The sequence below is a fragment of the Schistocerca piceifrons genome, chromosome 1 (assembly GCF_021461385.2).
Source record: "Schistocerca piceifrons isolate TAMUIC-IGC-003096 chromosome 1, iqSchPice1.1, whole genome shotgun sequence".
NCBI lineage: Eukaryota > Metazoa > Arthropoda > Insecta > Orthoptera > Acrididae > Schistocerca > Schistocerca piceifrons.
In genome coordinates, this window is record NC_060138.1 from 124,843,442 (window position 1) to 124,859,625 (window position 16,184).

The following is a 16,184-nucleotide window of genomic DNA, read 5'->3' on the forward strand; positions in this document are numbered from 1 at the left end:
TCAGTATTCTTCTGTAGCACCACATTTCAAAAGCTTCTATTCTCTTCTTGTCCAAACTATTTATCATCCACGTTTCACTTCCATACATGGCTACACTCCATACATATACTTTCAGAAACGGCTTCCTGACACTTAAGTCTATACTCGATGTTAACAAATTTCTCTTCTTCAGAAACGTTTTCCTTGCCATTGCCAGTCTACATTTTATATCGTCTCCACTTCGTCCATCATCAGTTATTTTGCTCCCCAAACAGCAAAACTCTTTTACTACTTTAAGTGTCTCATTTCCTAATATAATTCCCTCAGCATCACCCCACTTAATTCGACTACATTCCATTATCCTCGTTTTGCTTTTGTTGATTTTGTTGATTCAACCTACTGTCTTCTAATTCATGAACAACATTCCAAAGGGTGTTTTCCAAATGGTAATGTTAGCCCGCTTACCATTGTTGTAACCCAACAGAGTGTCAAAATGATGCGTTGGCCTCCTCGAGCACCAGATCTATCTCCAAGAGACCACCTGTAGGTCGTAATAGGATGACAACTCTAGCAGCAGCATCCATAAATAGCATTAATGGTCCCTGTATTGACCAATCAGGTGCAACAGGCATGGAACTCCATCCCAAAAACTGACACTCAGCACTTGTATGACACAATGCTTTCAAGTTTGCATGCATGCATCAACATTCTGGCGGTTACACTAGTTATTATTGTACCAGTATCTCACATTTGCAATGGTTTTCCTTAGGCTTACAGTAATGTGTGATCTCGCAACGTTAATCACTTAAATACTTTGCCTAGATAAATATACTCCTCAAATTTCATTACTCTATATTAACTATTTCTTGGTGTTGGTTTTTTATCCATCAGTGTATTTGTACAACTTAAAGATACAGAATTACGAAAAGAAAATAGAAACATTGTCACATCAAATGGTTCTTCTGTAGTTTTAAAATTGATAAAAATGTTGTCAAGAGATGCTTGATCACTTGTTATCCTAAATTGTAAATTGGACTGTCTTAATAGGTTTTTCATTTCAGTGACAGAACATTTCTGAGTTGTTACATCAAAATCTGCAATCCGATCTCCGCCTATTACAGGGTGTACAACTTTGCTTCCATCGTTTTTTCTCCAACATTTGAGCCTATAATGAAATAAATTGGTTACACATGTATCATTCAAAGTATTTTCCATCGCTGGCCGCTACTTTTTCCCATCTTTCGGACAGTGTACGAATCCCGCGTCGAAAAAATTGTTCATCTTTTGAAGCGATCCACGAATCGATCCAATTTGTGACTTCTTCATGTCAATGTGCCGTTGATCTAAACAGGTGATAGTCAGTGGGTGGGGTAGGACTTCCCAATTTAACGTTTCCAAGTACGTTTTGACCTCTTTTGCAACGTGGGGTCGAGCGTTGTCGTGCTGTAAAATCACTTTATCGTGGCTCTCGCTGTATTGCGGCCGTTTGTCTCTTAATGCTCTGCTCAAACGCATTAATTGCGTTCGATAACGAGCACCTGTGATTGTTTCACTTGGTTTTAACACCTCATAGTACACGACGCCAAACTGGTCCCACCAAATGCAGAACATGATCTTGCAGCCGTGAATATTCGATTTGGCTTGGACGGAGAAGCATGGCTGGGATACCCCCATGATTTTTTGTGTTCAGTGTTATCGTAATGAACCCATTTTTCGTCCCCGGTCACAATGCGATGCAGAAATCCCTTCCGTTTTTGCCTCTGAAGCAACTGTTCAAAAGCACGCAAACGCCGTTCAACGTCTCTTGGTTTCAGCTCACACGGGACCAAAGTTCCTTCTTTCTGAATCATGCCAATAGCCTTGAGACGTTTTGAAATGGCATGCTGTGTCACTCCCACTAATTGTGCCAATTCTTCTTGAGTTTGACGCGAGTCTTCACTCAGCAATGTCTCCAATTCTGCATCTTCGAAAACATTCTCTCTTCCACCACTATGCCCGTCTGCGACGTTAAAATCACCATTCTTGAAGGGTTGAAACCACTCACGACATGTTCTTTCACTAATAGCGTCCTTACCATACGTACTTGAGAGCATTCGATGAGACTCAGCCCCTGTTTTCTTCATATTGAAACAAAACAGTAACACCTCCCGCAAATGTCGAGAACTAGTTTCGTAAACTGACATTTTCAATCAAGAACAACTTTATGATACAGACACAAATCGAATAATGTTTCAATAAGGTTATGTTGACCGAGGTCCAAGCTAATTGCCTGACGTCTGCGATCTTTTTCTTTCGACCACTACTTACCACTGTCGCCACCTATCGGCAAACGGCGGAACCAAAGGGGAAGACCTTTCACATTCAGTAATTAAAACTTCCGGGCTAAGAGGCCGTGGTCCAATTGTAGAAATACTTCTCCCTGACGTTTCGTTGCCAGCTGCGGGCAACATCATCTGAGGTGAGTCTACGACTGGCTGCTAGGCCGTGGAGGTCCTGTTTATATAGAGCGCGTAGAGGGCGCCACCACTCGTCACGTGTTGTCAACAGTAAAACTATCTCTGGCTGGCGTCATTACTCTCGATCGAAGGTAATCGATTGTCACATCTTTGGTACAGAGTCGATCGCCATATCTTATCTAGCTTCAAGCCTTCTTCTTTCCTGTTAAAATTATTGTGGTGTTTAAAAATCTCTGCAGCCTCTCTATACATACGTGCATAATAATGCGATGTCTTAGCTAGCACGCTCGTCTCACTAAATTTAATTTCATGGTCACCCGTTTCAAAAACATGTTCCGCTACAGCCGATCCGTGTGTCCCAGTCGACAGTTCCTTTTATGTTCAGTTAGGCGAGTATTGATACTTCTTTTCGTGGTTCCAATGTAAACCTTCCCACAACTACAGGGAATCTTATAGACACCAGGAGTAGCTAAAGGGTGTCGTGCATCTTTCGCCGATCTTAAGCATTCACTAATTTTCTTGGTGGGTCTGAAGATTGTATCAACTCTGAACTTGGCCAGCACTTTCCCGATACGGTCCGTAATATTGTGGATGAATGGAAGAAAAACTTTCCCCACCAATGGTTGTTGTTGTTGCACGTTTTCGGACATTTTTCTTCTGGGATGGAGTGCTCTATCTATCTCCTTGTCAGCGTACCCATTTTTCTGGAAAGCGGTTCGCAAGTGGTTTAGTTCCTCTTGCAAATAAGCTGGCTCACAGATTTTATTAGCCCTGTCCACCAATGTCTTGATGATGCCTCTCTTCTGCCTTGGATGATGGTTTGAATGCTTATGAAGATAACGATCGGTATGCGTATCTTTTCTGTAGACTTTGTGACCCAGAGTCCCATCTGCTCGTTTAATTACTGAGACGTCCAAAAAATTTATCTGTCCATTACTTTCTGTCTCCATAGTAAATTGTATTTTTGAATTGATGCTATTCAAATGCTTCAAAAAACGGTTCAGTTCTTCTTCACCGTGATTCCATACGACAAAAGTGTCGTCCACATACCGATACCACTTCAAAGGCCTTTTTCTGGCTGACTGCAGTGCTTGCTGTTCAAAAAATTCCATAAAAATATTAGCAACGGCTGGACTTAGAGGGCTACCCATTGCCACTCCATTAATTTGTTCATAGAACTCATTATTATACTGAAAATAAGTCGTGGAAAGGCAATGTCTAAACAAAGCTACTATATCAGTCGGAAATATGTCAGATATGCAAGCAAGAGCTTCGTTGACAGGAACCATGGTGATCAGAGACACCACATCAAAGCTGACAAGAATATCACTGGGGCTGACGGTAATCTCCTTCAATTTTTCGATGAAGTGCATAGAGTTTTTAATATGATGATCAGTTTTTCCAATGAACGGTTGTAACAAGGTGGCAAGATGTCTAGCCAGCTCTTGAGTAGGGGATCCAATAGCACTTACTATCGGTCTAAGTGGGACATTAGGTTTATGCACCTTAGGTAGCCCATATAATCTAGGAGGATAAGCTTCCGTTTTACAAAGATCTTTTTTATCCTCTGAAGGAATAGAAGACTTTTTTATTAATTGATTGGTAACTGTCAACACTTTCGTTGTAGGATCCTTTTTCAACTTTTTATAAGTGGTAAGATCCAAAAGGTCACTGATATTCTTGTGGTAGTCTTCACTCTTCATCACCACGGTAGCATTTCCCTTGTCAGCAGAAAGTACAATAATACTCTTGTCCGCATTAATCTCCCGTAATGCTTTCTTTTCTCCTTGAGACAGATTACTGCTAGGTGGCTTAGCTTTACGCAGTATCCTGGCTGTTTCCATCCTAACTTCATCAGCAGTGTGTGATGGTAACAGCCGAATCCCCGCCTCTATATTAGCTACAATATCCTCCGTTGGAATCTTCAGTGGAGTAATTGCAAAATTGCCTCCTTTCGAGAGAACAGAAGTTTCTTCCCTGGATAACTCTTTTCCGGACAAATTTATAACCGTTCGAGAATTGTCTATAACCGGTGTTTCCTGTCTGCTCTTATGTAGATAGTCAAACTTCTTCTTCTGTCTATTAGAAGACACTTCTGCACTACGTTCCATGGATCTAAATGTTAGCCCATCCACCTTATTCCAATCGCAAACCTGCATTGTATTGCTAATAAATAGATGGAGATTTAATAGTTGACTGCATGTTACCGCCAGTCCTCGACGTGTTTGATGGATCCGTTCTCGTAGCATTGCCAGTTCCACGGTGAAGAAGAACTGAACCGTTTTTTGAAGCATTTGAATAGCATCAATTCAAAAATACAATTTACTATGGAGACAGAAAGTAATGGACAGATAAATTTTTTGGACGTCTCAGTAATTAAACGAGCAGATGGGACTCTGGGTCACAAAGTCTACAGAAAAGATACGCATACCGATCGTTATCTTCATAAGCATTCAAACCATCATCCAAGGCAGAAGAGAGGCATCATCAAGACATTGGTGGACAGGGCTAATAAAATCTGTGAGCCAGCTTATTTGCAAGAGGAACTAAACCACTTGCGAACCGCTTTCCAGAAAAATGGGTACGCTGACAAGGAGATAGATAGAGCACTCCATCCCAGAAGAAAAATGTCCGAAAACGTGCAACAACAACAACCATTGGTGGGGAAAGTTTTTCTTCCATTCATCCACAATATTACGGACCGTATCGGGAAAGTGCTGGCCAAGTTCAGAGTTGATACAATCTTCAGACCCACCAAGAAAATTAGTGAATGCTTAAGATCGGCGAAAGATGCACGACACCCTTTAACTACTCCTGGTGTCTATAAGATTCCCTGTAGTTGTGGGAAGGTTTACATTGGAACCACGAAAAGAAGTATCAATACTCGCCTAACTGAACATAAAAGGAACTGTCGACTGGGACACACGGACAAATCGGCTGTAGCGGAACATGTTTTTGAAACGGGTGACCATGAAATTAAATTTAGTGAGACGAGCGTGCTAGCTAAGACATCGCATTATTATGCACGTATGTATAGAGAGGCTGTAGAGATTTTTAAACACCACAATAATTTTAACAGGAAAGAAGTAGGCTTGAAGCTAGATAAGATATGGCGATCGACTCTGTACCAAAGATGTGACAATCGATTACCTTCGATCGAGAGTAATGACGCCAGCCAGAGATAGTTTTACTGTTGACAACACGTGACGAGTGGTGGCGCCCTCTACGCGCTCTATATAAACAGGACCTCCACGGCCTACCAGCCAGTCGTAGACTCACCTCAGATGATGTTGCCCGCAGCTGGCAACGAAACGTCAGGGAGAAGTATTTCTACAATTGGACCACGGCCTCTTAGCCCGGAAGTTTTAATTACTGAAGACGCCGGCCGTGAAAGCCTACACGCTATGACCTTTCACATTATCAGAAAGTACCCACTACACTCTTTAAATACATCTGACAGCATGTCCAATTTTTGTACAAGTACACTGATAATATCTTTCGGTATCTGTACAAGGGTCCTCTAGCCACCCCTGCTCACTAGGGCTATACAAGGGCGACGTACTTGAGGACAATGTTATGGAAATGGAAGAGGATGTAGATGTAGATGAAATGGGAGATGTGATACTGCGTGAAGAGTTTGACAAAGAACTGAAAGACCTGAGCCGAAACAAGGCCCCCTGAGTAGACAACGTTCCATTAGAAGTACTGACAGCCTTGGGAGAGCCAGTCTTGGCAAAACTCTACCATCTGGTGAGCAAGATGTATGAGACAGGCGAAATACCCTCCGACTTAAAAAAGAATATAATAATTCCAATCCCAAAGAAAGCAGGTGTTGACAGATGTGAAAATTACCGAACTATCAGTTTAATAAGTCACAGCTGCAAAATACTAACGCGAATTCTTTACAGACGAATAGAAAAACTGATAGAAGCCGGCCTCGGGGATGATTAGTTTGGATTCCATAGAAATGTTGGAACACATGAGGCAATACTGACCCTACGACTTATCTTAGAAGAAAGATTAAGGAAAGGCAAACCTACGTTTCTAGCATTTGTAGACTTAGAGAAAGCTTTTGACAATGTTGACTGGAATACACTCTTTAGAATTCTAAAGGTGGCAGGGGTAAAATACAGGGAGCGAAAGGCTATTTACAGATGGCAGTCATACGAGTCGAGGGGTATGAAAGGTGTAAGTAGGCTGTTTAGGTTTTTATATTGGTAACGCCACGTAGTGCTCTGATGAAAATCACTGGCTGTGCTGTGTGCAGTCAGTGGCTGGTTGGCATTGTTGTAATACTCGCCATTGTAGTGTTGGGCAGCGGCAGCTGGATGTGAACAGCGCATAGCGTTGCGCAGTTGGAGGTGAGCCGCCAGCAGTGGTGGTTGTGGGGAGAGAAATGGCGGAGTTTTGAAATTTGTAAGACTGGATGTCATGAACTGCTATGTATATTATGACTTTTCAACACTACTAAGGTAAATACATTGTTTGTTCTCTATTAAAATCTTTCATTTGCTAACTATGCCTATCAGTAGTTAGTGCCTTCCGTAGTTTGAATCTTTTATTTAGCTGGCAGTAGTGGCGCTCGCTGTATTGCAGTAGTTCGAGTAACGAAGATTTTTGTGAGGTAAGTGATTTGTGAAAGGTATAGGTTAATGTTAGTCAGGGCCATTCTGTATAATTGTTCTTAGGGGACGTTTCAAAGGGAAGCAGTGGTTGGGAAGGGAGTGAGACAGGGTTGTAGCCTATCCCCGATGTTATTCAATCTGTATATTGAGCAAGCAATAAAGGAAACAAAGGAAAAGTTCGGAGTATTAAAATCCATGGAGAAGAAATAAAAGCTTTGAGGTTCACCGATGACATTGTAATTCTGTCAGAGACAGCAAAGGTCTTGGAAGAGCACTTGAATGGAATGGACAGTGTCTTGAAAGGAGGGCGTAAGATGAACATCAACAAAAGCAAAACGAGGATAATGGAATGTAGTCGAATTAAGTCGGGTGGTGCAGAGGGAATTAGATTAGGAAATGAGGCAATTAAAATAGTAAAGGGGTTTTGCTATTTGGGGAGCAAAATAACTGATGATGGTCGAAGTAGAGAGGATATAAAATGTAGACTGGCAATGGCAAGGAAAGGGTTTCTGAAGAAGAAAAATTTGTTAACATCGAGTATAGATTTAAATGTCAGGCAGTCGTTTCTGAAAGTATTTGTATGGAGTGTAGCCATGTATGGAAGTGAAACTTGGACGATAACTAGTTTAGACAAGAAGAGAATAGAAGCTTTCGAAATGTGGTGCTACAGAAGAATGCTGAAGATTAGATGGGTAGACCACATAACTAATGAGGAGGTATTGAATAGAATTGGGGAGAAGAGGAGCTTGTGGCACAACTTGACTAGAAGAAGGGATCGGTTGGTAGGACATATTCTGAGACGTCGAGGGATCACCAATTTAGCATTGTAGGGCAGCATGGAGGGTAAAAATCGTAGAGGGAGACCAAGAGATGAATACACGAAGCAGGTTCAGAAGGACGTAGGCTGCAGTAAGTACTGGGAGATGAAGAAGCTTGCACAGGATAGAGTAGCATGGAGAGCTGCATCAAACCAGTCTCAGGATTGAAGACCACAACAACAACATCTGTACAAGGGTATTAATACTGTTCTGCAACTATCTTTCAGCTTGGAGCTTTAACCTGTATTCAGGCAAACAGAAATCTGCCACCACAATCTGAGGCAAGGAGCTGCACAGAGACCACGCTTACATGACTGAAGTCTCCACCCTGGAAATTAAGCAAGTCTGGTTACATCAATAGGCCCACGGCTTCCTGCTTCTGGGGTCTGGAATACTGTCAATGCAGCCTAATACTGAGGACCACGCTGTCACAGTTCTGACCTGGATTACACCACATCCAAGCCTGGAAGGCATATGTGATCAGCAATCAAGTCCTGTCAAAACAGGGCAGGGCCAACTGACTGTAAATTCTGCCCACCCTGGATATGCAATATTTGTCGTCGTCTGCTGCCAGCTCCGAGAGGTACTCCACAAGAGTCTGTACATCTGATATGAGTTGCCCAGCTTGCTGCTACTAGGCACCATCTCTGCTAGGTACAGAAATATGGGCTGCACCCAAGCCTGATACTTGATGCCACTGGGAGTTGAAACGTTTCCTTCACTTGGAAGCCAACTACTGGCAGACTTCTGCCAACTCCAGGATACCTACCCCTGTACCCAAAACGCTGCCTAGCTGCCGCCTATCCTGAATGCTTGCAGGTTTGCACGTGAGGGCCCCTTTTGCCGCATCCTACACTGTGGTTTTTGTTTCATATCTTTGTTTGGGTGCTCATCAGACTGTCGTGTATTTGCACCAATCGCAAGGCCAATTTGCTATAGAGCTTGTTGTCGCTACGTGTCTGTCATCTAACACTACTGTCACTAAAAATGCTGAAAATGTGTCATTGGCACTGCTGCTTGTCCAGGTTGGTAAATCTGTGAGCCAGCTGCCTTCTAGGGCTGCGTGCTAAGGTAAGCAAACACCACCATCTGGGGACAGCTGCGCCACAAGTCGTTGCTTCAACTGTTGTCCTGCTTGTGATTAATAAAAAAGACTAGTGTTTTCTCAGTGTTTCTATGACTTCACGATGTCATCCACTTAACTCTACATACCTGCTGTGCTGCCAACACCCACCTTTCCTGCTTCATCACAATAACCTGCAATGAAGTCATAGAACACCCAGGACACCCTGACCCTACTGCACTGTTAACTTAAGGCTGTCAATAACTATACCAGCAGCTTAAATGTTATTTTCTTTACAATATCAAGATCCAATTTAATGACTGAGAAACTCAGTGACTTAACACATACCGCCACATGAGCACTTAAGTGCAGTATTCTACAGTAACTACTTGCTATATTATTGTTGTAAAATTTAACAACAATAAGTTAACACTCAGTAGCCTAATCTTCACTCACATAAAAGTATCAAACTTACACTCTAGTTCAAAATTATTTACAAAAATACCTATTATTTACTCCTTGAATGTTAAATTACCAGATTTTGAGACCAAAACTATTATTCCTTTTAGACTGATTATTTTGGTTGGGGGGTTATACGCTTAAAACCTTTCACACTGCTTACGTGCTTCTCCTTCTTGCTGTCTTTGGTTAAAAAATCGTTCAGACAGATGGTAGGGCACTGTTATCATTGTCGCTAATGTTGTAGCGCGTGTCGACAGTCGTTTGTTAGGGGCACTACGGGGCCCCTTAGGGACATGGCTGCCAAGAGGGGGAAGAGAGCCAACGTCGGTTGGAACTACGAGGGTTGGAACTTAAATAGTGGCAACTATTTATTCACAACCGATACAAAAGAGTTACATGTTTGCACCTGTTACTGTCCTTCAGAGTAGTCACCAGCGTTGTGTAGAACCCGTTGCCAGAGATGTGGAAGGCGTAGTATACCGTTAGCAGAGCCTGTTCTTCTGTGTGTGTGTTTTTTTTCTGAGACATGACTTCACTGTTCTGTTCAGGTGTATCATACCACGATTTGTGTAACTACAACTGTCAAGGAACTCTACAGCAAGAAATCTTCAGTTTGTGTACAGTTTGCATACTGTTTGACACTGGTTGTTAGTTTAATTATTTAGGCATTTACACAGGAAGGACTGTAAATATGAGGTCATACCTAGGAGGTGTTCCAATAACAATTATTCTTTGCTTCTCAACCGAACTCAGGGCACCTTTTAGGCTGAGAAAAAGTGTTCACTAACTCATTACAATAAACATCATTCACACCTTCAGCTACAACATTTTTGTTGTTCTGTTTGTACATTTAAATATCCTTGACAATTTCCCCCATTGGTGCACTTAGTTTTGCGTGGCTACACTGTTTTAGATCATAATACTTACGGAGTACTTTCGCAAATTAATGTCCATGGCTGTCTGAGTAGGTATTTATTTCAGTGATATTTCCTAAAGATTACTTATTTTTTATTGGCAACACTCTTCCCTTGAGCACTTTTTTTGCTTCGCTGGATTCAATGAGTAACGTATAACAGTGATATCTTTGTATATTTCGTCAGTCATGGCAGAAGAATTGCAAAAATTTTACCATATGATCAGTGTGTAAACACCACTAGTTTCGCCAAACCAAATGCACCTATGTGTGAAATCATTAGGAACTTCTCCAATAACAAAGGGTGCACAGTGCCATGGGTGTATCCAGAAGGGGCGTTTTGGGGGTTCAAATTCCTCCCTAAATTTTCCCAAAGCTAAAAAAGGGAGAAGTGATTTTAAAATCTATTGCAGTGTGATATTTATTTCAAAATTACCACGTTTTCAAACCGCGGCTGCCACCAGCATGACATAGGCAGCGATGAGTCAGCGTTGGCGTCTGTATTGACATCAATTTGTGGACTGAGGCTCAATGGAATGTGGTTTATCTGGAGACCTGGAATCTCCAGGCAGCGGCGTCCTGCTTGAGTGCTACCCTGTCACAGTTGCTGAGACTAGGCGCCGGCCGGGGTGGCCGAGCGGTTCTAGGCGCTACAGTCTGGAACCGCGCGACCACTACGGTCGCATGTTCGAATCCTGCCTCGGGCATGGATGCGTGTGATGTCCTTAGGTTAGTTAGGTTTAAGTAGTTCTAAGTTCTAGGGGACTGATGGCCTCAGAAGTTAAGTCCTATAGTGCTCAGAGCCATTTGAGCCATTTGACACTAGGCGCCACTGAGAAGACATTTGATCACATGGTGGCAGCTACCGTCGTCATTGCGCTTCCTGGAAACTCTGAAATCGTTATTATTACGGTTAGCATTTTTTAAATGTTAATTTTTAGTAAGGTTTTGGAGGAGAGGGGAACGGTAAGTGCGCCCAATACGTTAATCTCTATTTTTTTACTTTTATTTTTCTAAATTTAATTGATACATGCAGTATCTGAGAACTGGCCAGTCTGATGCAAAATCGCGTAAGAGAAAAGCTGTAGAATATCATAGTGAGTTTTCAAAAAGTCTGAGAAAGTTACAAAAAACCTAGTTGGTAAGGAAATATCACCATTTATCAATTTAATAGAAATCGTATGCACCAAGATAGTACACTGGTGTGCGAAGCTTAAGGACGAAAGTAACTTTTGCATGATGAATCACTACCAAATAACATAGCTCGACGAAACTTGAACCATACATAGAAAGAACTGCTACAGTAGAGTACAGATGGGAACTGAAAGCGACACTTTTATTCAAAGACAAATAACTACACTGAAGCACCACGATTTAGTCACTACAAACGCGGGACAATGCTCTTGGTAGGTTGAGTAATGGCATGTGCAACGTGCCTCGGTACTGGCCACAAAGTTGGTAAACAGTTCTTGTGGTAAGACGTTCCATACTGCCAACCAGCGCAAATGAAAACGGCTCAACGCTCGTTAGTGCACGTGAACTTGCTGTAATATGTCTCCCCAATACATGCAATACGTGCTCAATGAGATTTAAATCAGAAGAATCAGAAGGCCAGTCCATTCCCAAATATCCTCTCGTTCCAAGAGCTCCTCCATTGCTCAGTTCGATGCAATTGTGCGTTGTCATCCATGAAAAGTCAGAGGCGAATTCACCACTCCAAAGATGCACGTAGGGAAGGACCACAGTGACACAATAACGTAGACTATGTAACCAGGCATGGGACTCCACTGCCCGTCGCTGGACTCGAACGTGGATTCTCTGCTGGGCGTGAGGAAGAGGATTGTGGGGGTGTGTTCATGGATGGCTCCTGATGACAGAGTCGCAACATTTATTGACCTGCTGCAATACATTAGTTGCTGGCACTCTGCCGAGGTTTCCTTCTACTCGTAACATTCTCGATAGAGATGAAGGTGGCTGATGAATGCTCGCATGTGAGCCCACTACTGTGACCGAAGCTTCTCTGGCATAACTGGAATCCGCTGCCTCGGTAGCGGTGCTACGGCCTTAATGGGTCATACTGCAGCAGCTGGAACCATACGCTGTGGGCCTATGTTGTGATCATAGCTGGAGGCATAGCGGCTGAGGCAGTGGGACAGGTCAGTGCCCCTTCTCACCGACCATCACCATCTGCAGCTGTCTGGCGACAGTGGGCCATGGACCCCAGCTCCATCCCCAGTAACTGTATTTGCAGAGGCAGCGTCCCAGGACGAAGGCAACAATGGGTTACAACACACACCCCAGGCAATGACTACCATTAGAGGCAGTTGCCTGCTGAAGGCGTCTGGCAGTAGTGACGGTGATGACTACAGCAATGGCGTCACTCTCGCACCTCCTAGGCAACGACTTGCATTACGACAGGACCATTATGATGACTGCAATGACACTGACGACTCTGAACTGGTGGCAGCGCTGAGTGACACAGGCTCTGCGTCACTCCAACACTTTATGGCGGTCGATGATGACGAGCTGGCTACCGGTCCTTAAATATAGCTTTCTGCCGCTGATGTTTGTGGTTCTTTGTCTACAGTAGGTCGGTGGAATATACTAGTTTTACTCGGCTGGCGTAGCTGACCTATTTACTGCCCTCAATGGTGACGCCGTGGCGTGTGGCGAGCTGGTCAGTGACACAGTGTTCTCCTTTGTGTTGCTTGCCTCAGTGCTCTGCCGACCCACTTGTGTTACAGCACTGTACCACTTTTCTGCACAACGGAATGTAACACACATACGACTTCTGGTTCCCAACATTCCTCCACATTTTAACTAACTTCTTTACTGAAAACTCCTACTTTAACTAACTTAATTGCTCTAATCATTAGACCCTCTACATTTCCCGATTCTATGGAAAGAATGTGTCCTGGCCATTCTGCCTCTACATCTATTTACACTTGGCTCTATACAGGGTGGTCCATTGATCGTGAACGGGCCAAATATCTCGCGAAATAAGCGTCAAACGAAAAAACTACAAAGAACGAAACTTGTCTAGCTTGAAGGGGAAACCAGATGGCGCTATGGTTGGCCCGCTAGATGGCGCTGCCATATGGCAAACGGATATTAACTGCGTTTTTTTAAAAAATAGGAACCCCAATTTTTTATTACATATTCGTGTAGTACGTAAAGAAATATGAATGTTTTAGTTGGACCACTTTTTTCGCTTTGTGATAGATGGCGCTATAATAGTCACAAACATATGGCTCACAATTTTAGACGAACAATTGATAACAGGTAGGTTTTTTAAATTAAAATAGAGAACGTAGGTACGTTTAAACATTTTATTGCGGTTGTTCCAATGTGATACATGTACCTTTGTGAGCTTATCATTTCTGAGAACGCATGCTGTTACAGCGTTATTACCTGTAAATACCACATTAATGCAATAAATGCTCAAAATGATGTCCGTCAACCTCAATGCATACGTGTGACATTCCTCACAACTACGAGTAGTTCGCCTTCCGCAATGTTCGCAGATGCATTGGCAATGCGCTGACGCATGTTGTCAGGCGTTGTCTGTGGATCACTATAGCAAATATCCTTCACCTTTCCCCACAGAAAGAAATCCGGGGACGTCAGATCCGGTGAACGTGCGGGCCATGGTATGGTGCTTCGACGACCAATCCACCTGTCATGAAATATGCTATTCAATACCGCTTCAACCGCACGCGAGCTATGTGCCGGACATCCATCATGTTGGAAGTACATCACCATTCTGTCATGCAGTGAAACATCTTGTAGTAACATCGGTAGAACATTACGTAGGAAATCGGCATACATTGCACCATTTAGATTGCCATTGATAAAATGGGAGCCAATTATCCTTCTTCCCATAATGCCGCACCATACATTAACCCGCCAAGGTCACTGATGTTCCACTTGTCGCAGCCATCGTGGATTTTCCGTTGCCTAATAGTGTATATTATGCCGGCTTACGTTACCGCTATTGGTGAATGACGCTTCGTCGCTAAATAGAACGGGTGCAAAAAAATCTGTCATCGTCCCGTACTTTCTCTTGTGCGCAGTGGCAGAACTGTACACGACGTTCAAAGTCGTCGCCATGCAATTCCTGGTGCATAGAAATATGGTACGGGTGCAATCGATGTTGATGTAGCATTCCCAACACCGACGTCTTTGAGATTCCCGATTCTCGCGCAGTTTGTATGCTGCTGATATGTGGATTAGCCGCGACAGCAGCTAAAACACCTACTTGGGCATCATCATTTGTTGCAGGTCATGGTTGACGTTTCACATGTGGCTAAACACTTCCAGTTTCCTTAAATAACGTAACTATCCGGCGAACGGTACGGACACTTGGATAATGTCGTCCAGGATACCGAGCAGCATACACAGCACACGCCCGTTGGGCATTTTGATCACAATAGCCATACAACACGATATCGACCTTTTCCGCAATTGGTAAACGGTCCATTTTAACACGGGTAATGTATCACGAAGCAAATACCGTCCACACTGGTGGAATGTTATACCACGTACTTATACGTTTGCGACTATTACAGCACCATCCATCACAAAGCGAAAAAAGTGGTCCAACTAAAACATTCATATTTCTTTACGTACTACACGAATATGTAATAAAAAATGGGGGTTCCTATGTTTTAAAAAAACAGTTGATATTCGTTTGACCTATGGCAGCGCCATCTAGCGGGCCAACCATAGCGCCATCTGATTTCTTCCTTGAAGCTAGACGAGTTTCGCTCTTTGTAGTTTTTTCGTTTGATGCTTATTTCGTGAGGTATTTGGAACGGTCACTATCAATGGACCACCCTTTATACATGGTTTTGAACCTTCTACCAAGACCGGACTTGTACCATATTTACGCAATGCACTTCATAAGAAACTATATACTATGGCTTGTCACTACCAATTACAACACAGTTCTACCTCTTATACACCATTATTCATTATGGCCCTTGAGCACACTTGGTCTTTGCCGTTCACTCATTACACCGCCTTGTTGGGGATTGCCGTTCTGATCAATTTGAACCTTTAGGCTCAAGGTTGTGGGGTGGGATTTGGGCAAGTCTTCTCTTGAACAAGAAATGTGTATCTCTGGTCATCAGAAAAAATATACAAGCGGCTGATGTTGATGAACCAGTGACTATTATGAGGTTACGTTCCATTCAGCGACTTTTATGTAGCTCATAAATTATAGAGTGCAGCAATCAGTCGTTCTTTTTTAGATTTTATTACGCAAATCCAGATTTCGGCTAGCGGCTAGTCATTCTCAATGCACTATTTTCTATTCTCAGTGCATGCAAGTCCCTGTTGTACGGGCGTCAGTCACATTTCTTTGGTAGTACTGACTGACGCCCGAACAACAGGGACTTACATGCATCGAGAATAGAAAATAGTGCATTGAGAATGACTAGCCGCTAGCCGAAATCTGGATTTGCGTAATAAAATCTAAAAAAGGACGACTAATTGCTGCACTCTGTAATTTATAAACATTGACTATTAGTTGCTGCTGTTGCTTACTTCTGTAGCTTTTCATGTGCTCTAAGAAATGATCCATGGTAACACAACCACATTACCATGCTGGGTGCCAGTTATCTAATCCAGAGAGGTGAGCAGGGCCTCATCAATGTTGCCATTAAGAAAGAACAGGTGTTCAGGGGGCAAAACGAAGAAAGGTAGGTGTGGTATGTAAATTAAGGAATTGACCACACTAACAGATATGGTTCTTGATATCATAGCTTGTAAGAGAGAAGTGAGTCCAGATATCACAATGAGTTTCATGGAGTGTTAATCCTTGATCCTGCAGAGTCAACCTTCATGTGCCATCAACTTGTCCTGCTC